The sequence below is a fragment of the Spea bombifrons genome, chromosome 10 (genome assembly GCF_027358695.1).
Source record: "Spea bombifrons isolate aSpeBom1 chromosome 10, aSpeBom1.2.pri, whole genome shotgun sequence".
NCBI classification, from domain to species: Eukaryota; Metazoa; Chordata; class Amphibia; order Anura; family Pelobatidae; genus Spea; species Spea bombifrons.
This window is the reverse complement of record NC_071096.1, coordinates 3,541,401-3,569,343: the sequence shown is the minus strand read 5'-3', so window position 1 is coordinate 3,569,343 and position 27,943 is coordinate 3,541,401. Positions and strand designations below refer to the sequence as shown.

Below are 27,943 nucleotides of genomic sequence, written 5' to 3'. Positions count from 1 at the left end.
GCTGGGTGGGTAAGTGGCAGGGCGGGTGGCTGGCAGGGGCTGGGTGGTAAGGTGGGTGTCAGTACCAGGCTGGATGGAGTAGTCGGTACAGGGGCGGGTCAGGTGTCCGATTTCCCCTCCCCTTCTATCTGCTGCGATAGATACAGCTGGAGACAGACGGCGCTGAGTGCGAGAGAGTGCGCGGGAGACAGACGGCGCTGAGTGCGAGAGACTGCCCCGTGTGGTTGCCCCCGCTGTGTGTAGTATGTAGACAGCCCCCTCAGGAGACGGTCGGGTTGCAGTCTGTAGCTCTCTCTCCGGGACTGTCACGTGTGAGAGACAGCTGTGAGGGGCATCCACAGAGAGACATGCAGAGCAGCGTGTGACAGGGGCTCAGAAACACTAACTGCCCCAGAACAGGAGCCGAGGACCGGAGCTCTGCCCCGACTGCTGACACTCCAGGCGTGGACTACCTGCCACTCAGCCTGTGACTAGGACCAAGCCTGGGCCGGCAGACTGCGAGAGTGGGCTACCTGCCACTCAGCCTGGGCTAGTAATCTCCAAGAGCGGACTACCGAGCACCAAGCCTGGACTACCTCACTGTGACGGGCTACAGAATTCCGAACTCACACCCCTCAAGCCTCTGCCACAAGGTGAGTGTCTGTCCGTCCGTGAGCTGGGTGTCTGTCCGTCCGTGAGCTGGGTGTCTGTCCGTCCGTGAGCTGGGTGTCTGTCCGTCCGTGAGCTGGGTGTCTGTCTGTCCGTGAGCTGGGTGTCTGTCCGTCCGTGAGCTGGGTGTCTGTCCGTCCGTGAGCTGGGTGTCTATCCCTTTAAAACAGGTCCTTTCAATAACTCTCCTGCATTGATTAATATGTTCATATAGTGGGCCTTGGCTCCTTACCTCAGCTGCCCCAGAACCTCTTGAGTCTAAGCTTACAATACATGGAGTGGCTGAGTGAGGGTCTTCTGCCCAATGGCTTCTTGATTAATCTATTGCCAGAGGCTTCCATGGTCCTAATCATGAACAAGTGGCCTCCCAAGGAGCCCCCCTGCCACCCACAGTCACTCACAGTCACTCACAGTCACACACAGTCACACACAGTCACACACATGCCTCTTCTGTCATCCCAAACTGAGATAAACTCAAGTGTAGGATTTCAAGGTTTTCCTTCAGATGTCCCTCCTTGGAGAGAGCCTTATGTGACCACCACATGACCAAGCCCCATATACTGCAGCCCCATATAGCCCTATTAGCCATGTGTTATACTGTATACCCTATATCACATGCGATTATAATTATTATATCATGCTGGATACATGGAGTCTGCAGTGCTTTTGTACTGAAGAGCTTACACTCTAGAAATACAGCGCAGTTGACTCCCTCATGTAGCTTGTAAATTTGTATTTTTAACTCTAAAATAAGGCATGGATGACCTGGCAAATACAGGGTTAACCCTACTGCTATGGAATGTATGTTGATGGTTGCAGTTTTGTAGAGGGGGGGGTGGTCAGGGTGTCCCCCTGTGCCATGAACTGTCTGTGTAGGAGACCCCCTTCCTGGAAACTCCCCTGTAAGAGGTTGTGTGAAGTGTAGCCCCTTGTATGGTAAACTTATACATTACAAGCCATGTGGGGGGAGGGCAAGAGGTCTGTGTAACCTGCAGGCAGCTGATCCTCGTGATAACTATAATTCTCATCACACTAAGCCAGCCAGAAACTGACAGTTGATGAATCACAAGTCTGACAGCCCCCCCCCCAAGAACATGTGTGTTGGGGGAGGATTAAAGGAACTTTAGTTTACTAACAATGTAGAGATAAAAAAAAAATATTATGTAGGGGTTCCAGAGGGCCAATGGGGGGGGGGCAGTATAATTAACTTAAAAACACTCTGATTTGCTGTGATGCTGGATAGGGTTTATGGGAGTTGCTGTCAAATAACAGCTGATGAGTTCAACCTGGGTAACTCCAATTATCTGTCTGTTAACCCCATCTGTGCCACTGCATTGTTTTAAAAAACCCTAAATTTAGCTGCTGCACATTTTATAAAAATATATTATTTTCTCCTTTAGTCTAAACTATCAAAAGTTCCAGATTTACATTCTAGATTGTTCTAGATTGTTGTGCCTCCGCAGACACACAAATACAAATATTTAGCTTTATTTCGAATGTTTATAAATACACATTGTTACATTGTTTATAGTTTCACAATAGTGGTCGTTTCAAGAAAGATAGTGAAGGTTATTTTTATTGATTTGATAAATAGCACCGTCATATTCCGCAGCGCAGTACAATGGGCAAACATAACAATTTGATTTTACGGAAACAAAAGGTGTGGGGTGTGGGGGGCTGCGCAAAGGAGCTTACAATCTAGAAACAAGCAATTACAATGTAAGATGCAAAAGTGATACAATAGTGACCAGTGGAATGCTCCGGCTGATTGCACTCTTTGCACAAGAATTACCTTTTTTATCTACCTGTAGCTGGATAAATCTACCACGGCTTTATCTTACTGTATGGGTGCTACCAACACCAAGGCAAGAGCTTCCAGAATGTTTCAGATCCTTACACTCCAGTGATCCAGAATCTTGTGATCTCCAGCTTTGGTAATTTTAATGTGGATTAAAAAAAACAACACTTTTTCCCCCATTCAAGGCTGTTGTTATTAAACTTCAATTCCCATTATCCACTGCTTTCCTGCAGTAAATGGCAGTGCATATCCCTTGTTATTGTAAAAAAAATATTTGGAGCTAACATTTTTATTCTAAAACAATAAACCGCTCAATATCTTATTACTGTATTACTTTCTAATTTTTGGGATTTTATTTTCTTAAGTACATTTTTTTTAATGTTTTATGCATTATGTATGTATGTATATATATTTATTTATTATTATTTTAATTTTTAAGGGTTGCCGTTCCCTTTAAGGATCATTCCCAAAATAACAGAAACATTGTTTCAATCTTACAATCTTATTTTCACTCAAAGGTCTGATGATGATGATTTGACTCAACACAAGGCACATGATTTCCTGCAACTAAATAACAAAAAAAAAATGACTGGTTTGGGTTTCCCTATTGTGGCCTTTTTTTTTCTTTTTTTAGGTTTCCCATATGTATTATTTCTGAATCCCCAGGCAAAACACATGATCCGACAATATTATTTTTGGTGACCGTAAAATAAATGGGGGTTTTACTTTTCATGCTCCCAAAATGCCAGATAAGCTGATTTGTAAGCTTTCCAGGCTTTTTTAAATTTATTTATTTTAATCATTAGATCTAAAAATGGATTGTTATATAATTAACTTTATCATTATAGCTCCATTCAGTGCAAAAACTGTTGTAAAGCCCAAACCCTTCCCAAAATAATTCCTTAATCGTGCCGAATTTTTGCCAGGGTTGCTTAATTGTCACGTGACACAGAAGCGACCATGGATAGGTTGTTGTCATAGAAACCGGAAAATGCTTTTTAAAGGCTTTTGTGTTTATTTTAGACCTGTAGACTAAAGAATAAAATGACCGATCTGCACACGAGTGAAATGGTTTTCTCTAAACCAAAGATTAATATACGTCTCATATAAATATATAGCATGGGCCAAAAACCTGCGCAGCCTCCTCGCGTTCCAATCAGCTTCTTATGTGAATGTAAACTTAGGAATGGGTTTATTTTATAGAGTTATAACGGTTTGAAAAGAATTATATTATTAATGGTGGAAACCATATATAGTAATAAAGTCTAGGTTTTTCTTCACAATGTTTGAAAGGACACTCGTGTTTAAATTGGTTTTATTATATGAAACGCGATCCTGCGTTTGGATACCGTCGGGTTTATTTTCCATTAATGTATTTTTCCAGGTATCCATAATATGTAAAAAAAAAAATAAAAAAAAAAAAAAAAAAAAAAATATATATATATATATATATATATAACATCTCTGGAAAGAATAGGAAAGATTAGTCAGTAAAAGGGTTTTGTTGGAGTCAGGCTGACCATCCCTGCTTTGCAGATGTTGTTAGGACCTTCATGTCCCCAATAAACCTGTCGGTGGCTTTGTACGCAGGGTGTAGATACAGCTGTGTATACAGAGCTACGTATTTACTTACATGTAAATCCTTATGGGCGATATTGGCATACCTTCCTAATGTCCTTGCTTAGTTGGCCCTGTCCCTCTTTGGCCCTAATGTCTTGTGTCCATTTTTGCCCCTTGATGTCTTTCACTCCCCCTGATGCCCCTCTTTTCTAGGAGGTCAGAGTGTTTGCTGGGTGTGAGGGTATCACAGGGTTCTACAGCCCTCAAAGCCCCCAATAATGTATGTGTTAACAGTATTTGCATTTTACAAGAAGTCTCATGATGTTGAGTTTGATGTTGTCTCCTGGCCAGTTGCTGTCAATGTGAATGTCTTTGGTTGCCTCGGCAGTTGAATTGGTCAATGAGTCGGGAAGCCCTGTTGCCATCTATGTCGTTCTGGTCAGCTTGACCCCTCGAGAATAGTCTAGATGATTCTTCAACTCGGCGCGTGTCTATGGATGAGCCGCTTGCTGTGAGCTGGAAGCCGGTTGACTTTAACTGTAGTGGAAATAGCAGCAGAGTTCACTTTAGTGAGAGCTAAACAACTCAACTTTTAACCCAACCCAACCCTTTGTTACTAGACCCCAGCCCAGACGGGAACGCCGCTGCGTTGGACACTGAGCGTGTTCTCTATGGAATGTGAACGTTCCCGGCCCTCTCTGCGTGGAACTAAGCTCTATAAGCATGTTTATCACACAAATGACTTACACCAAGTAATAGACTTGTGAATTTTGATTTGCACAATTTTTTATTTTAACAAATTTTAATAAATTCCTTAATTTTGTACAAAAGTCCTTAAATGTGGACAAAACAAAAGCAAACTAAGGAGAAAGAGATCTTTTTTACTTTTTTTTTTTTTTTTTTTTTTTGTGTGTTAAATAAACTTTTAGAACCTGACAGTCAATTCCTTTTTTATGTTCAGATGACAAATCTACCATCCCTAAGCATCACCAAATGACTCAATGCTCCCTTCCAATCTGTTTGTCTGATGGTAGCAGGCAATTTCCTATTGAATAAGAATATATTTTCTTTTATGTTCGGTGTATCGATTAATGCAAATGTTCACCATTATTTATTCTTCCCCCTAACAAAAAAAGAAAAGACCAGCGCTGAAACCAAATATTATTACCCTGCCAGCAGAAGACAATAAATCTAGAATTGAGCGACCTGCGCGGAAGGCCCTGGAGATTGTGTCATTAATGATCTGATGAGGCAAGAGTTATTTTTGGAGGGCTTGTTTTGATCGCTTATGTTTAAGTGAGAGGCGGCCTGACTGGTGGGGCACCTGTGGGAGATGCCGGCTGATAAAAACACCTGGCTGCAGGTGCGCATGCCAAAGGACTCCATTAATTAGTTGTTACAATGTTTCAGGCGATGGCATGTGAGCTGGGACCTGTTTTCCTGGAGTATCTTCTTCCTTTGTGTTTTTTTTCTTCTTCTTCTTCGTCTGCTGAATTCTCTGGGCACAGCATCACTCGGTGTCTGAATTAACTCTTTGGATTTAAAGTCATCTCTTAACTGCCTGAGACAGTAACCTTTTATTTGCGATGTTCTATGCACGTTGCTTCTTCTCGGTAACCGTGTGATGTTCTGGGCCACCCACGTTGACGGCTCTGTGTTTTTCTGCTCCTCTGCTTTTGCCTTGAAATTGAAATGATAATGTTATATCAGGTGAATGACAAATCTCTGACGAGATCGCACCTGGCATTTCAATTCCTTCTCAGAACTTGGCGAAGTGGAGAGGGCTGCACAACGATGGTCTATTGACGAGTCTATCCAAGTGGAGCTGTCGGCTGAGGAAGTAGAAGCTTGAGCAACTGTGCTACAATGTAGCTGAACTTAGATAGAACTCTGCCGACTGACTAATGCCGTGTTCCTAAAGGATAAAACATGGAGCAGTCATCATGGAAACCGGCGGAATGTTCCACACTTAGAGCTTACTGCAAGACATGGTCTTAACCCACCTAATTACCAGTTGAGTGACTTGGTTATTGCCCCTGTGAGTTATGCTGAGCAGAGTCCCCAGTTGAGTTAGTTTTCAACCCAACTTGGTAGACGTTGGGTATACTCAGCATGACATCATACGTGGATTCTGATGAGCTCAGTTCTGGCTCCTTTCTGCGTATTTTCACCCCATGTGCGAGTTTCAGATTTAATAAATCCCTAAATGAACTAAATGCCTTATACTTTGTCTCATAGAGCTTTTTCCAGTGTGAAATGGGTTTAGGATTTAATAGGGCATAGAATTCAGGAAAATAAACTTGCACAAAGTGGGAATAACTCTTAGAATGGCATAAATACAATAACCTATTATATACAATAATATACATTATCTGTACGAACGTATGGGGTCTGCTCTGCTGGGTCGTTTAATAAGCAAGTAAATGTCAGAACCTAAAGCTACGAAACAAACGCGGGGTGAAGGCCAGATGCTGAGATTACGTCGCTTGCCTCTGGCAGGAGCAGAGAGTTTCTCTACGATAAGGAACGTATCATCCGAGCATCCCGAGAGGTTTGGGGAGTGTCGCTTCTAATCTCTGTCAAAGGCCCCCGTAAAATCGCTGCCGTGCGACGCCGCCGCCTCTAATACCCTGGATTAATGCGCCATACATTAGGATTATTTAAAGATTTCCCCGGCCGGGTGTTGCTGTCTGATAATAACCCCGTATCGCCCGGCTGCTTTCATTAGGATCCCCCAAGTCTATACAACGTGATGCTTTGAAACGCCCTCAGGGCACAGATCACATAGTAACATGATAATTTAGGTTGAAAAAGACTGAAGTCCATCAAGTTGAACCCCCTACCGATCCTTCCTGCTTCTGATCCAAAAGAAGACAAAAAAAATATTAAACTATTTGTACCCCTGTATGTTCTATTTTTACCTCCCCTCTCGATGGTGGATTCTGTACCTTTACTGCCCTCACTGTAAAGAATCCCTTTCTTTGTTGTGTATGAAATCTTCGACCTCTTGTTCTTCGTACATTTCTGTTAATGATCGAGTCAGCGGAGAGCTCTTTATATCGGCCCCACACAGATTTATACAATGTTGTAATAGTTGGATATTGGTTCCAATTTTCTAAGCAAAGGGGAAAACCCCCCAGGATAGGACTTTCAATAACGGATATTTTCTTTGGAATATATCAGATAGGAGACCATGTTGCCTACATTTTAGTCAAGATATCGTTTAACCAACAGCTTGAATGAGTACAATACAAAACCAGAACAACTAGTGACTCGGTTTCTTTAGAGGCATTCTGTCCCTTGAATGATGGGAATGATGGGAATGTGCTGGTTCAGACTGGCCAACAAACGCCCGACGGGCTGCTGCTCGGCATCGCTCCATACACACCCGACCTCCAGCTCCACCGGCAGATAGGGTGCTGTGGTATGCGGGTACCGGCACATATGCCTGGCCACATGTTCTGTCATATCCAGCCGCCGGTCACGCTTATATTATCATACACCCGCCAGCGCCTTCTTATTATACCCAGTCCATCCCTGGTCATGTGACATATAATGGAACGTGTGATTGGCTCTTAAAGTCAACCAAACAGAACAGACTCTGTTTCTGTAATAACGATACAAACATTTGCCTGCATTGCCCAATATTTAAGTATTCATTTTCTCAACATTTTAACGAGTTTGACAACGTTCTGACGAGGGGATACAATGTTATTTTTGTGTTTGCCGAGCTGAATTATCTGTGGTGCTCAGATAAACTTTTTCCCGTTAGTCCAAGCTGGTGTTTTAGAATTATTTTACCGTCCAAACCTTAAATTGGGTCATAAGTTTCCTGTTTCTTGGGGATCGTCTAAAAACCTCGAACCATCACCGCCGAATGAGAACCCTACAGTTTACGAAAGTCATCAGAATAGGATTTGTTTTTACCAATTAACCGAGCTCGGGGAATAGTTTAGAAACCAGTAAAGTTAACTGCCCCTTTCCGCCCTACGAAACCGCATATTAGCTTTACGCAACAACCCCCAGCCCCCCACAACCCAAATCCCGAAACCTTATATCAGCTTTGGGACCCAGGAGGCTGCCGGATTCTTTAGCTTGAGAGATGCGCCAAACGCTGTTATACGAGCCTGCTGGGTCATGAGACGTTAAATTTGCCTGGGTTTTAACTCAATAATTATTCTGGGATTTATCGTACTATTTTCTGCACAAGCAGGGCAGCCTAATAGAACCAGAACTCTGAGTGCACCACGGGGAGAAATTATCTGCTCCCCGTAATCCGGTTCGAATGGTGAGAGCAGGTCCGACTGATAATGAAGTTAAATTATAGCCAAAATAAGCTAGAGTGGCCTAATTACATTAAAAAAATGTAATTGCCTTTCCTGACGCATTTCTTTTTTTTTTTGGTGTGCATGGTTACAATGTTACGATATCCCAAAAACAAGTTTATATCAACAAATGTCTCGCCTTTCAAACAGACTACGTAAGGAGTCTTGTGCTAATACTCATACTAAGTATTGGTATAAAGCTGAGATCAGTCTGGTTAATAGGGGGATATGTTTAATACTTTACAAAAATGATCTGAAAATAGATATTTAAAAAAAAAAATAAAAGTTTAATAATAGTTCTTAATCTGGAAAAGCTCACTCACAAGGCTTCACTCAGTGAGTGTACTATGGTCCAAGTTGCTGGTTGAATTAAAGAGTTGAGTTCCCGATGACTTGCTCATTCTTGGTCTATGTAGAGTTGAGTTGAGTTTTCACTTGGCTGCTGCTGAGTCGTTAATTGAGTCATGTCGGTCATGTCTGTGAGTTGGAGTTGATCGTTGAGTTTTATGAGGTTCTGAGTCAACTCATCCCCTTCTATGGAGTTAAGATGGTTTTGTTGACCTGTGAATAACGTTACAATAAACATAGCGGCTCATTTATTCACAGAGTTGGCAGTCGAGTTGACTGGAGCCAAGTTGACGGTTGAGTTCCTTATAGACAAGGTGTTGATGTCAGACAACTGACTTGAACTTTTGGGAGAAAACCCCAGAATTCTGGCAGTTCACATCATAAAGGCTGCTGACGGGAAACCACATGTTCTATAATAACCGGCAACTGGTGGATTTCATTCTACATCCCATTGGGTCTTGCGGATAAAGCATATTTTGGTCTTAAAGTACTAAATTTCTTTAACGGCCTCTGTGGTATCCAGAAAGATCCATTGGCAAATGTTGCTGGCATTTCATAAATAGTTAATAGTCGTTACAGACTGAAATGCTCCAGAAAGCGCATGTTCCTCTTCTGCGCTCCTCACCTGATAGACTTTGATGCATGACCCCGCAGAATTGGCGGCGATGTGAATTCGATCGTGTAAGTGACAAGTTAGCATGTGTCTTGTCTATTATTTAGAGAGGTTTGCAGATGAGAAGTAAAGGTGTACGCCGTGTTCTTTCTTCTAGAATGCTTAGGGTTGAGTGGAACCTGTGCGGAAACATGGAAAAGTCTGGATGCTCTGGATATTTTACTGGATCCCCTGGTCGGGGCAGATTTATAGGCACTCGCTGTGCTCTCCGATATCCCAAACATAAAATATAGATAGAGATGAAAGAGAGACGCCCAAAAAAGGTCCTAGGTTCTAGAGTATCTTCAATCCACGTAGGTTCTAGAGTATCTGAAACCCACCACTGTCCACAGGTCTCAGGGTTTATTAACCTGGTGTCTCTGGGGTTGTCATAATTGAAACTTCAAAACACAAAGCAGGTTCCCGCGCCGCCCCGACAGCCGTCTTCCTCTTGCACGATTTCAGGCACTTCAAAAAGCGTTTTGAGTTTGAGAAGTCTGTATTGTTTCAGAAGCGGAGGAAACCTGGGCAGGAAATATCCCATTGTTCCCCCCGCACGGTCCTTGTACTTAACTTCGGAAATATCTGTCGTCTGCCACATCGCTCCCCCGCGGATATAAATGTCACCCCCTATCCTGATTGTGCCGTCCTGTCAAAATACAAAGCACTTCTAGAGCAAAGTGCATCCGCCATGGGGGAAAAAATGTCCTCCGCCACCTTGGAAAGATAAGCATTCGATCTATATATTTCGCTGGCCTCATCGCTTACAAATGTATAGATCAAAAGTCAGTGCATTGGATTCATACCAACATTCTTTCTTCCCAACATTGCTACATTTGTATCTGAAAGAATAAATGATCCAAAACGCCCTCTTGGCTCCTCCAGTATATAAACCACCGTGGGTTGTCTTCTACGAGGTAGACGATTCCTTCATTGGTAATGCGGAGGCGTCCCGCTTCGTCTCGGCTGTATTTATCCTTTATGATAACCGCGAAGACGCTCCGGTCCCATTGAGTAATTAGAGGTCGTCACTTTCTCAGGATTTCATTCATTAAATTGCTAAGCAATTTGCTTGTTCTCGGCCAAGAAAACTCATCTCCAGTTGATTGCGTTGGCCAGACATTATCCAGAAAGATATCCTCTGCGAGTAACAGCCATAAAACTCCCCCTTTTATTGGACTCTAGAATCTGCTGTGCTGGTCGCCATTAACGGTTAAAACAGACAGATTTAAAATTCCTTAATTACATTTGCTGATTTTTTAATATTTTTTTTTTTTTTTTTGTTCTGGAATCGAGTTGCCGGGGGAATTTAATAAATAATGATTAGAATTCTGCTGATAAAACTTATTACGGAAACCTGCTCATCAGGATCCAAAGCGTTCCATGCGCAGCTCTTAATTAAGTAATTATCATTGCTGCCAGGGCCATTGATTGGAAACGGTTAATGTTTGGCAGCTCGGGTTGTGGCACAGGTGGTGGTGCGAATTGCTTGGCAGGGCAGGAAGACTGGGTCCCGGACCCTCTGGAGAAAAATCTCCGTCCCCCACCCGGCGCAGGTGTCCCCATGTGATAGTCTTCTCTATATAAAAGGTGTAGAACCCCATGCCTTGAGGGCCAGAGCCAGGACAGGCTCTCCGGATATCCCAGTATGAGGAATGGTTTGACCCGATGAAATCACTTTTACTTAAATCCTGATCCGTTTGTGGCCCTCAGGGCCAGGCGTTCGACACCAATTGGTCTACATGACGCATGGAGAAGCTTTAGAGTTCAGGAGAAACATTGTCTCTCTCACTACTGTATTTGGGCAGAAATGTGACTTTTGTGACGGCTCTGGACTAAAAACGGACCTTTTGTGCCCAATTTCCCAAAATAACTTTTCTTTGTTTATTGTTGTTTTGTAAAGACTGATAAAGTTACTACATAGAAAGATATAAACTGACGAGTTCCGCGCATCCCCAGAGAACGCTCATGACTTTCTACCGGATTCTTCATTAACCACAACTAAGACGGTTAACAAAGGGTAAAAATGACCACACTTGATCACATGACATATTAAGTTACATTGTAACAGCGGGCGGGCAAATATGTATCTCCCAGAATTCCAAATGGTTAGAGGGGCACTTTTGTGTTAGGGGGTGTGGTTAGAGGTGTGACCTCGGAGGTTACCCTAGGCCATTACCAGTATCACCACCGCGTTACTGGGAATTTTTAACCATTTCAGTTAAAGCTAATAATAAGCGATTCGTGGTTTTAAGCAGTTTGAGGCCAATTCGAAGATTTTACGGCTAAACGTTTAGTAAAACGAGGGTTTTGTGGCTGATGCCGCTGATGAACGGGACACGAATGGTTAATGCTAAAAAAAAAAAAAAAAAATCTCCCTGCAATTAACTGATTCATTGAATTTTAATGTCGGTTCTGTTAGTTTATTTATCTAGCGGCGATGATATAAAATGATATAAAATGCAGAAGCGCTGCCCCTGGCCCTTCCTGCCGCATCCTCGGGATAAGATTGTTCCAATTAAAGCAGTTTAATGAGGCTTCGGTGCAAATCAGAACGTTGCATATGCATGAAACTCACGCTGCTACTAAACTCTCTGATTTAAATGCCGAAGAGAGTGTTTCTGAATGTTTTGTTGCCCATACAGGGGGGGTAAATCTTACCTGGTTCTTTTATCCTATGAGCGTTAGTATTTCCCTTACTGTATTGGCCTCTACCGCTTCTGCTGGGCGGCTGTTCCACTTATCTACCATCTGAAACTTCCTCACATTCCGTCTAAGCCCCTGACCCTGTCGATGATCTCCTAGAACATCTTTTAAACTAAACATGGGTTGAAATGGGAGCTTTGAACCCACACGGGAAATGGAATTATTACGTTTTACAATTTACCAGCGAATCGAGGCTGCTGTTAATTAGAAATAAACTAGGACTTGTGAATATTTATAAAGTCTCTTTTTTTTTTTTTTTTTGAATCAATCTTGGTTGAGCAGAAATAATGAGTGGAAATGTAACCAAGCCCGCGTCCGCAAAAACCTCGCCATGCCGTGCTTAGCAACCGTCGCCGCCGGAGCCACAATAATGCCAGCCAATTATCCCAACCCCATTCACTTTTACTGGGTTTGTTATTTTAGCTCCCAAAAAAAAAAAGAGAGAAAATTATCATCGCCGGTAAAAACGCGGACGGATTGCTGGATTATTCCTTAGAATAAAGGATCGTCGGTTATTATGTTTTTAATTTTTTTTAATATAATTGAACTTTCCCCGGTTCTGAGCAGCTGATTGATTTTTAAAGAAAACCGGTAACTTTGTTTTCTTTTTGCTAAATAGGGTTGGCCCTTCATATAAAAAAAAGCTAATTAGAATTCAGCCAGATCCCTGCAGTTTATCATCCCCTTTCCTGGGAACTGCCTTATCAGTTAAATATTAACCCTTTATTTGCCCATGGTGAAGATTCTATGTAGTGATTCCCCAGAATGACTCTAATACCGGTCGTCATGGAAACCTTGACTTGTCATTATTGAAAGATACACTTCATAGAGTCACCTGAATTCAAGCAGGGATATCAACCATAACATACTGGGAGTCTTATATATGATCACTGCAGGGGGAGAATAGGAAGCATCCAGATTATGTGGCCGTTAGAATCTGCCCCTTCACAGTGAGTGTGGGGCAAATAACCATGAGAGTTCCCAGGTGTGATCACCACCTCATATAAGCGAGGGTCCCTACTTGTGCTGCAAACCCCTGATGCCCCTCTCTCCCCCCTGATGCCCCTCTTTCCTAGGAGGTCAGAACGTTTGCTGGGTATGAGGGGATCGCAGGGTTCTACAGCCCTAAAAGCCCCAATAATGTGTATAGAAAGGAAAGGGCTTTATTAATTAAACGGGGTAAATAAACCCCATTATTCTTCTAATAAATGCCTCTCAATATGGCACAAAGTCACATATAAGATCCATTCTCTGTAACATATTTATACCCAACAAAAATTCAGAACAGCCAGGAAAGAGGGACATAAAGGGACTACCTCTCTTACATGGGGACGCTTGGGAGCTATGCATCTAGTAAAACAGTTATACCGCTGTTTGGGAAGAACAGAATCTCTGAAGTTTTAAAAGAGAAACAGAAAAACTGTAGAAAGGTCCTGGGCTCGGATGTCAGGAGGTCAGATAGTTGGAGATCTCTGAAAATTCCCCTTAAAAACCATCTGTTCATTATTTTCAAAACCCAGAACTAGACGGAGGTTAACCATCTAGGCGCCAAAGCCTGTACAGTGCTCCCTTACCGGGCACACGCGGGGTTACAGGGACACTTTCACCAAATTGGGCAAACCTTTGGGGGGAAATCATGGCGCGGCTGCTCGATTTTTCTTTTCCTGCCACTTGATTTCAAAACTAGTTTCAAGGTCGCCGAAAAAGTTTAAAAATATATAAAAAAAACTCCTTGGATACTTGAAAAGTGATGAGAGATTTTCAGCGATAACCCGCGCGAGCCCCTAATTTTAATCAGCGCCTATTGTATGTTGCGAATTCTGCCGTTCCAGATTTGGCTTTAAATTTAATGTAAGAAAATTACTCGTGTTCCGAAATGTCGTCGGGTGCCGTCAGATGGCAGATGTTGCCATTCCTAACGAGGACTAGGGATTATTTCTTTTACGGATCTATGCTTTTAAGCGCGAAATGTAGTCACCGCCCCATCGCCCAAAGGGTTAACAGTCCATTTGCAGACCCTTCGTGTTCTTCCTCCTGCCAAACATCGCATTATGCCAGAGAATTGTTATCCAACAGGAGGCAGAGACAAAGTATCACGCGCGCAACATGGTGTTATGATGAGCTACTAGCCCCAGGCTACTTGGGACAGACAGACAGATGGCAGGTGGGGCAATTAGCTGAGAACCTAAAAGATGGTCCGCTGATGGACTCGTGTAACGGGATTTCCTTGCCAGCTCCTTCCCAATCCTCCTTCTTTATCACCCTCGTCCCTGGGATTATCCCGCATGGGCACGGGATCCGTCCTAACCGGAGGATTTAGAATTCACGTACATCAGAGGAAACACTCTCAGCCGTATGTATGGGATTTACCCCCACCTCTCCCCTTCACCGGGACGAGTTTCTGGGTTATCCTGTCCTGCAGGATCATTCCTCGTCTGCATCGAAAAGATTAGATTCTTGGCTGTTTGTCGAGCCGACAAGAAACATAATCGTTATCTCGTCATTTGTTTAAAAAATGCTGATACCTTCAGCCGACTCGTTCAGAAGGTCGAGATATTTTAAACAAAGGGTTGTGCAATCCGTTCCCTGAACGGGAGCTGAAAGGGACAATAGGATGTGGGGGTTTTTTTTGGGAAAAAAAATGTGAAGTATAGAAACGGAGTTTCCCGGGCGATCAGCCCTCAATGGGCTCAATACAGTGTCCTATGACATCATAACTCCTTTCACATAAGACTGGCTGGGCTTCAAATCTCATAAGAAAAGTAATTACTGAAAGTTAGTTATTAGACTTGTTTCTGGGAGCTTTATGGATCTTATCTAGTGATCTGCCTTGATTGTGCTGTTGGGCCATACCAATAATAAAAAAAAAAAGGGGAACCTGGATTCATCAAATCCCAGGTATAACCAGGACTGGACTGTTGAGGTTCCTCTTGATACAATGTATCGAATGAAATATGTGTGTCCTAGTTTTGGAAGATCACCGGAGTAAAGGATTCAGCTCACTAACAAAGGGACACAAATGGTTTTATGTTTCTCAGAACACAGTGGCCCCCAAATCCCCCCTTCTTTGCCTCAATATCCATCATCTGATAAAGAACCTATTCCTCCGTCTGCCCGGGGGAGAAAGAAAATGTTGAAGACGCACAGCGCAGCATTATCGTTGTGTAACGTAAAGATTGATGTCTGGACGATGTCCCATACTGTGAAAGGTAACACCGTTTCTGAACAGCCCCTCGGGGGCCGGTGGGGCGTCTCCATCGTGAAATACAATTCATCTTGTATTCGTGTTCTAGACTCTCCTGATCATTTATAAGCTTTTTTTATTTGTATCTATGGGGGAGGGGCAATTACAATAGAAACGTTAAAAGAGAAGATTTGGGGTCCGGGTACATTAAAGAGAAACAGCAGCTCGGAATCTTGAGGATTCTCGTTGAACGGTCTTGATGGTCTTCATAGTGTCGCTTCTTTAATGCCCCACCAAAGACGTTCTATGGAACCACTCGTCATTTATTGGAACGTCTTGGTTCATGATCTAATCTCCTGATGAAACTTTCTCTTCCGCGGCACAAACGCTTCTGACAAATTAGAATAGTCATGCAATTCAAGATGCCCTACCACGAAGATAATAACCGTAACCGCTCGTAACTTGATTGTTACATCGTTTTCACTGGAGCCACCGCACCCCAAACTCTTCCCTATCAAAGGCTTTAAACCAAAGTTTGTCGACCCGTCGGCTTCACTTGGGTTGAACTCTCTGAGAGCCAACTTTGAGTTCCTCCACCATCTGAAGCAAATTTCCAGCCACGTGACAATGAGATGGGGAAACCTCTGGCGGCTCATCCAATAGGGGGACCAGGTTAGTGAATACAGATCTAGTCGAGTTGGGGGAATCCAAACCACAATACTAAATAGCGACCCATCAGCAAATAAACCTCGTGACAAAATGATTTATTGGACGGTGCTTGGGACGGAAGAATGACAGCCCAGTGTACGTCTTGATTCCAAAAATGTCTACATTTATGCAAATTACCCAAAATATATATAAATAAAATCCTCTCTCTCTCTCTCTTAAGAGGTAAGCGCACTCTCTGTGGGACCAGCACAGCTGCGAGCCTTCTCTCATAATGATTAATGATTCCAAAATTTCGTGCATAATTTGAAGTTGAGCTTTTCCACGTCCTGATAAAAAAGGGACAATGCATGAAATTATCCGCCTGCTTAATTTAACCACTTCATCGCTAAAGGATTTTTATTCTTACGTTGTTGGTGGTCCTCTCGCCGTCGTCGTATCAGACCATGGTTTTTTTTGACGTAGGATTTGGAGAATTGAATTGTTTGACCTGTGAATTGTGCCGATAAGGTATAATTGCGGTCGGAAGATGGGGAATTATCTGCTAAGTTCCTACCTGGGGAGGAATAAATGAAAAACTTCTGAATGTTTAGAAATGTTCTTTAGTCACAAGCGTAAGAACCTAAGAAGAATTGGTTTAGGAGGTGAAGATGGTCCCTAATTTCGTAATGATGGAAGTGATGCTCCTAAACCCTCTCTCTATCTGAGTTTATTAGTCCTCCCCATCTTTCCACAGCCCTCTTTTGGGGCAGAAAGCGAGACTTTTGTAACCTTTTTCTACGGTCGTTTCGAATCCCTTTCCTCTGCTAGATCTCCGTCAGCCTCTTGTTAATGGTGTAGACACCTGCCAGCTTTTTGCTTTTGGGTAACGACGTCCGCTGGCGACGGCTCCGTCACCCCAAGCCTTTCGCTGTCATAGACAAGCGAGTTTTAACAAGTTTTTAATATCAGAAATTAAATGTTTTCACCCCAAGCTCCCAAATGGCAGAAGCGCAGTGAGCGCTGCTCGTTCTTCTAGCATTAAAAGCTGTGACTTTAGGACCCCCGGCACTCGTTATTTGAGGACTCTTCACTCTGCAGATAGAATCGCAATCTCTGGATCTCTCGCCCGGTCCTTTGGGTTCTTGTAGAATGCGTTGTGGCTGCACGTAGGAGACGTTCCCCGGCTGGGTTACTTTCGCAAATCGCAGCTAATTGCCTGATCTGTTTAATTAATAACAGACCTGTTCTGTCCCTCAAAGACGCTCCAGATGCACCCCGGAGCGATTAAAGAGAACACCAAAGCGGTCATTATGAAGCTGGCTTTGGGGGGTAACCAGATCTCTTATCACTTCATGTGATAATTACTGATTCTGGACGGTTTCGTGGTTAACCTCTTCACTTCCAGAACCGTTCTCCTAGCAGACGGGTTAAGTTTGGGCGGAGGACCGGATCCCCGCGGTTGGTTATTTTAGTATTATTGGGCCAGCCGTGTTCTCAATACCAGGCAAATCCATAATAAGAGGGCCAGCTGGACCTGAAATGACCCATGTCGCGTATCTACAGGGTACCGGAGACGGTTATACTCAAAGCACCGCTGCCAGGCCCACTCGCAGGGTCCCAGCCAGGCCAGACCCACCAGGACGGGCTCGGAATGCGTTGTTTATGGAGTCCGGCTTGGTTATAATGTATCACTTTCTCAATCTATCCTTCCCCCGTTATTTACGCCGAGAGGGAACTTCCCTGAGCAGGCAACCCGGTGATGTTTAGGGAGTTGCCTATAAACATTAGCCGCTTATTCAACAGAAACTGCTTTCTATCACAATATTTTCCTGCCGTTGCCAAAGAGGAAGCAGATCCTTCTCTTGTTTTGTTATTTCTCGGTCTGTCAGCAGGGACAGAGACTACACACTCAGCTCTTTTTCCTGCCGTTTCCTGCGTATCCATGAGAAACGGCCCAGTTAAAGGGTTAAACAGCGAGGAAGCGCCAACAAGTTTTCATCGGTCGACTGATGGCCTGAAACAACGTAGGAGAAACAGGACATCTACAAAGCTTGGAGAGAGGGCGGCCATGTTTAATACGCCAAGTCTGGGGTTAAACAATGTGCTTAGTGCACGCAAAGGGTTAACCTCAGAGACCCACTTTTCCAGTCAATTTCAAGCAAAAGGATGACAAAAATGGACCTTCAGTTTTGGGGTTTAATAACCTACTTTGACCAATCTGCTCTGGATATCTTGGTTCCAGACCCCCCCCCCCCAAAAAAAAACAAAAAAACAAAAACCTATTTTGTGCTCTTTACGGTCGAGCGTGACTTCACTGCCAGCTCGATTCCCGTCAGACCTTTTATGAATGGACTCCTCAACCCAAATCACATAGAATCACAAGAGATCGTCTTCTTGGGTTGTCCCGAGGCCATCGTTGGCCATCAGACGGCTTCTAAAACATTCTTGTTTATGTGAGGGGCGGTTGGAAAGACCGCAGATTGTTACACGCGCATGCCAAGATGTTTCTACTCGGTTCCAAGGGTCAGCTGTGGGGGTCTCTTTATTGTTCTTTGCCCGCGTAAAGTTGCTTTGGTAACCACTTGGCTTGGGTAACCATTGCCTGCGTCCCAGATGGCTTCAGACAATTACTGCAGTATGATGTCCAGATGCCTTCATTCTGTACGAGAGACTAACGTGTCCCTTCTGTGTCCTTCTGCAAGACCACCATGGCTTGGAACTACGTGGGACTCAAAGTCACCGAGTCTCTGTGGTCTTTGGCCAGAACGGCGCATTCTGCGTCTGCAACAATGATGCTAAAACCAGTAATCCCGTCCCAAAATTCACCCTAAAGTGAAGGCAACGTGAAGGCTCATAGATACCGACGCGTGACCAGCGCTTGGGTTCCTAATGCGTAATCTTCTATGAATTTAATCATTTTCTAGTAGAACTTCAACGTTGCCAGCAAAGTGCAAATCGCTAATGGAATTGTATGCGTGTGTTCCAAAATAATGTAAAAAAAAAAAAGATAAAGTACTAATTAAAAACAAAAACTCCAAAACCGTGTGTGTGCCTCCTGGCAAAACATCACACGCCAGCCTCTGTCAAAGTGTTGGACATGAAATGGAAGCAAAACAACAAAGTATAAAGGAAAAAAAAGTAATGAATCACCGGGGACCTTCCATCGCCTTCCTCCGTACCCAGCCTCCCTTCCATCTGTCTGATAGATTTGGTGCACGGCATCTGATTGGGTCCCTGGGTATTTAAAGCCCCTGGGGCCGTCGTGATGCGTTGTGAAAAAGGGTACGAGGTTACAATGCACCTGTGTTGTGTGGGTTGTTCTGGGTAGTAGGTTTTGAGCGCACGCGCATGCACACGCACACGCTAACGCCAGAAAGCGCACAGTATCCTTCTCTTTCATGAAAAGGTCCACATATGAAATGAAAGGGCTGGGGTCTTCTGTTTAATATTATTTGGGTGTCATTTCTAAGTTATGACTATTTTGATCTCTATGGAGTAGGGTTGCCATATCAGCGATTTTAAAGGTAGTCCTTGCCACCAGATGGCTTGCCATCCAAAACTAATATATTACTGGTGGGTATGACAGGCCGGGACCTTTTCTTGCACTGTTCCGCTCAAGCTGGGTCAACGTCTTCTGATTCACCCAAACTCAATCACACTTTACTGCTGCTGTAAAAAGGTCATGGACCTAAATCAGAAAGATATAAGCAGAAAATGTTGGGAGTAGCTGGGGACGGTGAACATGGGCAGAGGTATTTGGATCTATCCTCACAGGAACCCTACAGACATGGAGCTTTGTCTGGTCTGATTGGTGGAAGTCTGTCGCTGGCAGTAAATGGTTAATGGTCCTTTGGTAATGGAATTCCAGAGGTCAGTTCTAAAGGGAATTGTAACAAGGAGGCTGGAATTGTTTTCAGAAATTAAGGGAAAAGCTGCTGGCCTGGGCGTGGAATACGCTAGTTAATAATTGTAATGTTACGCATTTGGTTTGCGATTTCATTGCTGTTTAGGGGTAGCTAGTGATTAACTCTCGAAATACCACAGAACCACAACTCCCATGATGCCCAATTAACATCCTGAAACGAAAGGAGAGATCATTTAGGTGAACCTTTGCCATGGGAGTTGTGAGTCTCCAACAGCTCGGGAATTCTCCGCCGGCTACGTCTGAATAGCGCTGCTCCCCCCGGTTCTGATCCATGTGATAATAACGGGGCTCTGTGTTACGACGAGGGGGGGTATAGAACGAGGGGGGAGATTGCTAAATTAACCTCTAATTATGTTCCAGAACTCTGTCCTTTTGTATGAAACTTCCGTTCGCTGTGAGTTGTCTCCCCATACGCCTGGCTCCTTAATTCCAGCGCCGGGGGCTGTTATGGCGTAGAACTCGCTTCTACCCCCTGGGAAATGCCTCTCTTACATTAAAGCTTCTGTTATTCCCTTGCGCGACACCAGACATTTTTTTTTCTTTTTTTTTTTAATTGTTACATTTTTCTTTTATAAGTGAGACTTTTTGCTTCTCTTCCAATTTTGCAATCAGCCATAACAGCCGCATTTGGCCGATCGACAACAAGAGGCGCTGGTACTTTCATCAAACTCAACCACGCTAATTAAACAATATTCCGGTAATGAGGTTCCGTTCTTTACGTCTATATTATCAGAGTATTTTATTCAACCAATCAAAAGGTTTCTCAGAGATCTCGTTCAGTATAATTCTGTATATCCTGCAAATTTGTTAGCATTAAGAACATATAGAAGAACGATATAGAATATAGAATCTATCTTTAGAGTATAGAAGGAAACTAATCTTCAAGAGATTTTTGGGGGGTTTGCTCCAAAAAGAATAATAACTAGAAAAAAGGGAAAACATTCTGAACCACTTTAACCCCTTAAAGACAATGGGCAGTCCCTAAACCCATTGAAAACAATGCATTTTGAGCCCGTACATGTACGGGTTTTGTCATTAAGGGGTTAAATTCTACTCCAATCTCCAAGTGAGTTAGAAATGGGCAGAAAACCTCTGAAGTCTCTATTTCCCAGAAGTGCTGACGTTGTAAAATTGCTAGGATAAAAGGACGGTGCTTTTCTATTTTATCTCCGGAGTTTTATTTGTTCAGGAATGTTTTTGTTTTTTCTTTCTGAATGTTTTTTAGATAAGACAATAGTCAGAGGTTTGTGTTGCTTTCGTGATAGAAATAGCCGAGCTCCGTGCTGTTTACAGAGCGCCCTGCGTTGTTTTCTGGAGCGAGAGTCTCGGTAACTCCGCAGGAAGGTGGATGAAGTGAGATTGTTTACGCTGTCGCGTTGGGTAATCGTTACCTCATGAGACTGAAAAATATTCATGGAAATTGCAGACACAAAGAAAACCAAACAGGGATTCTGCCATCTCCGTCCTCTACCCCTTCCGCCATCTCCGTCCTCTACCCCTTCCCGCCGTCTCCGTCCTCTACTCCCTTCCCGCCATCTCCGTCCTCTACCCCTTCCGCCATCTCCGTCCTCTACCCCTTCCCGCGGTCTCCGTCCTCTACTCCCTTCCCGCCATCTCCGTCCTCTACCCCTTCCGCCATCTCCGTCCTCTACCCCTTCCCGCCGTCTCCGTCCTCTACCCCTTCCCGCCGTCTCCGTCCTCTACCCCTTCCCGCCGTCTCCGTCCTCTACCCCTTCCCGCCGTCTCCGTCCTCTACTCCCTTCCCGCCGTCTCCGTCCTCTACTCCCTTCCCGCCGTCTCCGTCCTCTACTCCCTTCCCGCCGTCTCCGTCCTCTACTCCCTTCCCGCCGTCTCCGTCCTCTACTCCCTTCCGCAGTCTCGCTCCTCCACTCCCTTCCCGTCGTCTTGCTCCTCTACCCCTTCCCGCCGTCTCCGTCCTCTACTCCCTTCCCGCCGTCTCGCTCCTCTACTCCCTTCCCGCCGTCTCCGTCCTCTACTCCCTTCCGCAGTCTCGCTCCTCTACTCCCTTCCCGCCAATAATAATGCATTTGCTTTGTAAATCTTGGTCTCGGTGTTCTGATCGAAGCCTTGCTGGGTTATCGGTGTAGTTCCATGCCGTGGTTTTGTCCGCGTTTCTCACGGTAACCTTGTCGTTGGTGGAAGCGAGAGGGTGATTTTCATTCCCATCACCGAGGGCCATAGAATATCTCGAAGGCTTCCCAGCAGCTGCCTCTTGTCTCTCACCTCACGTGGAATGCGACCCGCGCGATATCGTTTTACCGCTTCATGTCTCCCCCACCTCCTCTCCTCCTGACTTTTTGTAGGTACTTAGTGATTAAACCATCAACATGAATTCCTAGAATGCTCTTCTGGGACAGATCCCGTAAATATATCCATACTGCGCATTTTTAACCCCGTGATGCGCAGCATATGCTCTTAAAAAGTCCAATTTGTTTTTTGGGGGTCTGAAACCCCCCGGTCTCATAGAGGGCTGGGGTCCGACGTGGCATCTCTACTGCTGCACATGGAGAGTTATCTTTATCTCTCAGTTTAAAACCCTGTTGGTGTTTTCAAAGCTCGGACTTGCCTTTGTTAGCCAGACTCCTTCTGTTAAATAAACCTAACACAACTTTATCTTGCTAAACAATAGAATCAAGGGGTTTATTACTAATATTTGTGTGGAGCTGAACTGAACTGGGTGGACCTGGGACAAAAGACCAGAGAATTGATGCTAAATTGTGAGATGAAGTGAGCCGCAGGCTTCGATACTTTGTCGCTCTCCAGCACCAAGACAGAACATTGTCACTGAGGTCAAGCGTTTGCTTACCAACGCGTTTCACTTTCGTGGATGGGTTTATAGACGGCTACAACCTCTCGATAGCGTTTACACGGGCGACAGTAGAGAGGAAGCAGCTACTATCTGACGTTTGATGGAAAAAAGCATAAAAATCTACGTTTTGATACATTGTTACTGTAAGAGAATGAGGTCACTGAATGAAGAGAAGATGGAAAGGGGGTGATTATCATTCGTTTGAGTTCAATGACTGGCAATTCTTACGAAGCTCCAACTAGTCCTGTTTTTTTCAGAGGCTGAGAACAATTGGGGAGATTTAGATCTTTTTTTTTAAACAAAAGAAAACAGTTTAAGCCAAAAGAATTGTTTTTCTGTGAACGTATTATGTCCAATGTTTCTTTAAAGCATTCAGAACTGAAGAACGACGTTATCTTCTTCTTCGAGAGCAGCTGCTACAAATTTCAGACCATTATGGATTCTTTTGATAAAACATCTGGGGAAAGAATTAGCGAGGCGATGCTTTCTGCGGGTTTATACGCATTCTCCATACATACGGGCAATTATTGTTTTTTTTTTGTTTTTTTTTTTATTGTTCTACCCTTTTTCGTAAAACTTGTCATGTACAGCCTCCTGATACAACTTCCCCTGGGCAGACAGCGAGACCTGGAGTAGAAGTGACCAATCAGATGGAAAATTACCCCAGATAACGCGTCTCCGCTGAAATCACTGATACTGTACTTAAAGGGGGTGAAAAAAAAAATTCTGAGCTCGATCTACTAGACAAACACGGCGACTCCTTATCATACTGCCTGTGGGAAACAATAGAATGCCTCAGTCTTAATCGCCCAGGTGGACTCTCTGACTAATGAAAGTCTATGGAGGGATGGACTTCATTAGCATTACCATAAAGCATCAGCTCAGTGTGGTGTTTGAGCCGGGAAAGTCACCCAAAATATCACATGACTGACAGCAACGGCGGCTCCAGGTCTGCAGATAAACGGAGTTTATTGGAACAAAATGAGATAAAAAACAGGTTTTTTTTTTCAGGTTCTAGATTGTTGGCCTATGGTCTGGATGAAAAAGTGAGATTAGAAAAGAATGAGTTGTGATGATGTTATGGGTGTTATGTGCTGAATAACGCCCTGACTCCAGATTTCTGGATCTCACCTCTTGTCTAACTCATTAAACAGAACCCCATCCTTCGGCGTTACGGCGCCGTCTTTGAAATCGCTAAAGCATTTTTTAAATGACATCACACGTACTTTATACCCGTAAAGGCTGACATGACATCAGAGGAAGGTCGCGACTCCAGCGCAGCGACACAAACACATTTTCAGTACCTGGCATTTAAATCAACCGCTTCTGTTCTTTATAAACTCCTTTTGGTTTTCGTCTGACAGCCGATAACGAGCGTCCGCGTATCGTGCCGGGTAACGGCGTTTTACTGCTGCTGATGAGGGCGTTTTTCTCGCAGTAATAATCACAGAGATCGATCGGAGTGTAGAGGAAGCGAGGCTGATATAATCTCCGTACCGTACTCCGTTCTTTAACGTCAGGAGCGTAGTGTTACGGTCATACCGCGGGAGCTCTCGGGGCGAAGAGCTGCTTTCCTGGGTCTCTGGGTGAGAGGGTTTTGCCCACTGCCTATCCACACTCACTCCATGCCCACTGCCTATCCACTCCCCCTCCCACTCCATGCCCACTGCCTACCCACACTCACTCCATGCGCACTCCATGCCCACTGCCTACCCACTCCCCCTCCCACTCCATGCCCACTTAAAGCTGCATTCTTTGTGGCTTTGATACATTACTGATTTTATACCCTGGGGGCATCAGCCGTTACCCAGCAGAGGAAGAAAGGAGGCAACTGTGATTTCCACCGTCTCAGACCCCTTTATTTAAACCCCTCTTATTCCTTCTTTTTGCCTCCATCGTTTAAGGTCTTGTTCTTCGCTTTTCTCCCCGTTTCCCATCTCTTTGTTCTTTCTTTTTTTTTCTCTTTCTATGTGGATTCCGACGTTCTCTTGTAAACTGTGAAGGTTTGGCGTTGGCACCGCGTTCCCCGCTCCGTTGTTATCTTATTATTCTCCGTCTTGTCGCTGTTGGGTCTCTTTTCATCTTCCCGAGAAATGCAGACTTTTTTCCTGTTTGGAGAAGACATTTCTGGCGATTTCTTTATTATTTTTTGGCAGTAAGCGATGCGTGTTGGATCCAGCGTTCTGCGCTACGCCCCGTCCTGAGACACATCCAGCCAGTAACTTTATAAAACAAAAAGTATCCCTCGAGTAACATGAGATCCGATCTCTCTGCGCTCCCCACCGGGGGAGATTCCCGTGGAATTATCCCATCGGAAAGTCGAGTAACTCTGAAAACGGTCGTCGTCCTGCCAACGGGGTAATAAATCTTCATTCCGGAGCAGAGATAGAAATAAAATTCAGATGCAGAGACTCTTCAGATCACAGCAGCAGGGTCATTCCTATTAGTGGCCCCGTGAGCTTACACTCTCCGGAGACGTCATAACTCTGTGCGTGAAGGATTTGAATATACGTTTCCAAGTATAGAGGGTGGAAGTGGATTTACCTCTTTAGATTGTTAATTGGGTCCCATAAAGTCACTTTCAGATTGTAGAACTCTATTTAAAACTGGATTTAAAACATTATAGAAACGTAGAATCGGCCCCTTTTGGCCCCCGTCTAGTCGTCCGTTTCTCCTGCTGTAAAGACTCAAACCTTAATCGGTCGTTGGTCTCGTCTTAGATTCAGGAGCCGTATGTCTATCCCATGCATGTTTAATCCCCTCGCTGTTTTACCCTCTACCACTTCTGCTGGGAGGCTGTTCCACTAATCTACTACCCTCTCACTAAAGCAAAAAAAAAAGTCCCTTTTTAATATCAGTTATAAAACGCGTGTGGATGAATTGTAGGTATGTTTATATAGACATCCAACTCTAAAGGAATTTGGAATGATTGGGATCTTGTTTGATACATAGACCCTTTGTACAGCGCTGCGGAATATGATGGCGCTATATATCACCATAAATAATAATTTTATCTTTGTGTTTGGTGTTTAGTCTGATCGCAGGGTTCCCACGCCTTCCCGCGGAGTTATTTTGGGCTAGAGGTGTTGGCGCAGGCTCGCGCCGAGTGACTCCTTATCAACAGCACATTGAGATAATTCACCCGGACGGCTCGGCCCCCCCAACAGCGAATATTTCTTTATTTACTCGTTAAAAACCGAAACCGGAGCGATTTGTGCCGAGAGAATCCGCCCCAAAAAACGACTTTTTACCTTTTATAGAATTCTTTTCAGAATCCGAGTTCGAGAGAGAATTCCATTCCATTGTTCATTTAAGGACGCGACGCGCGGCTGCTCTCCTCTTACGCTCCTGAATCTATAGTAACGCTGTGCTGTGTGCGTGCATACACCCCGAGTGTCCCTGTTTAGGTTGGCCAGTCCTTCTCTCAAACCCCTGTGTCCTTCTTTCCTCCCCTGATGCCCCTCTTTTCTAGGAGGTCAGAATGTTTGCTGGGTATGAGGGGATCCCAGGGTTCTACAGCCCTAAAAGCCCCGATAATGTGTATAGAAACAGCAGGGAACGGCTTTATAAATGAAACGGGGTAAATAAAATACCTTTATATATAGTTATATAAGTCACATAAAGTCAATAAAAAGTCCATGTAAAGCTCCACCCCCAGCCACACCTCTAACCACACCCTCTAAATGAAAATGACCTTATTTGGCCATTGGAAGTGATGTCATCGTTCCACATTATCCAAGCTGTGCCCATAATCCTATTTTCTCCCCATATCCCCCCAAAGCCCTTCGTCTTTCTCACCCCTCTTGAACCCCAAATCTATTATCTGGTCGGACGCGCTCGTTATTCCCAATACACTAAATTCCTATTTTCTAATAATTCCTCTGACAGGAGCGGCAGACGCGTCCGGGACACAAGGTGAACTTTTTTTTTTGCAAATGAAATAATCTAATTGTCTGCTCGAGCTGCACGTTCCCCTCCGCCGGCGTCACACTTAGTAACGTGCTGTCTGGGGCCGGCGAAGTTATTACACGTGCAATCAGACAAACGGTGCCATTTTAACCCATTAAGGACGATGCATTGTGAGCCTGTACATGTAAGGCCTTTGTGGTGAAGGGGTTAAATAGGGCCGTCGGTTGGCTGTCATTCTCCGGAGAGGTATGATGTTTACCAAAAGGTCTTTAAAGCCAAGCGTTTAATTCCTGAGCGCAAATAATGACCTCATAACCTCTTAATAAATATTTTTTTATTTTTTTTTAAGTATAAAGCGATGAGTCATCAAAAAACATAATTTCCACATTTCGTATTTTCTTTAGAAACTGAATAGCTTCTTGTTGACCTCATCACCGGCGGAGCTTTGTAAAGAACACCGAGGTTAACGTTAGAAGAAAGAGAATTCCACGTTTAAAACAAGAATATATAATAATTTTTTTTACAGCATGTGCAGTTAAGATGTGGAATCCACCAGCAAATTCAATTTTGTTAACAAATTAAATGTAATTTCTAGTTAAATAATGATTTTTTTCCTCCCCGGGGGTACAGTAAATGCTGTATTTATGGAATTATTAGACGGAGGTGAAGAATATCGTGGCAGAAACACTTTGTTTACAAACTTTTCTAGATGTTTACAAATAAACTCGATGCCGCGGATACTTTGTTACGCAATCAAAGACAAAACAACTGTGTTCTAAGCGGTCTTATCTTATCGGCATAGAACCCATGGAATGTGTGCGCTGATTGGACGATTTCACCGGTTGCTATGGCGATGAGACCGCTCTCCAAACCACTTTCTAAACGCCTGGGCCGGAATCGCTCTGTATCCGGAATCCTCTCCGATGTTTTTAATCAGAGGTGCAATTTTTTTCCCGATTTTTGTTTTGAAGTTAACAATAAAAATAAAACAAAAACCGCAGATTCTGGAAACGGTTACTCCGCGGAGACGATCGCTGGAAAGGAAATAGTTTGGGACGCGTTGACAGGACTTCCCTTGGCAGGAAAGATTTTCTGTATGTGCCACGTACAGCCGGGATGTGATCAGGCACCGGGGGGGGGGGGGGTTACGTTACCTCTTATCAGTTATGGTCTCAAAGGAGTCCTGAGCGGAGTGGGGGCTTCTAGATACATATATATATCTATAGTGTACCCTGATTTATATGTCTACCCATCATCTATCAGCAAAGGGAGGGAGAAGTCCCAAAGCCATTGTCCATACAACCCCCCAATAAATAAATCAATCAAAAAGTTGATGGATATTTTTTATTTTTCTAACCTACCCCTAATGGGTTAATTCTCATAAATTAGTGGGAGACAAAAACTCCGATC

General features: G+C 44.0%; 1 protein-coding gene across 1 annotated transcript in view; it reads left to right on the top strand.

Moving 5' to 3' along the window:
* The first annotated feature begins 261 nt into the window (after positions 1-261).
* The window catches only part of TSPAN18 (tetraspanin 18), a 41,040-nt gene continuing 13,358 nt past the window's right edge, over positions 262-27,943 (top strand). The window contains exon 1 of the mRNA XM_053448553.1: positions 262-632. The gene's annotated coding sequence lies outside the window, so the exon portion shown is untranslated. The remainder of the gene's footprint in view (positions 633-27,943) is intronic.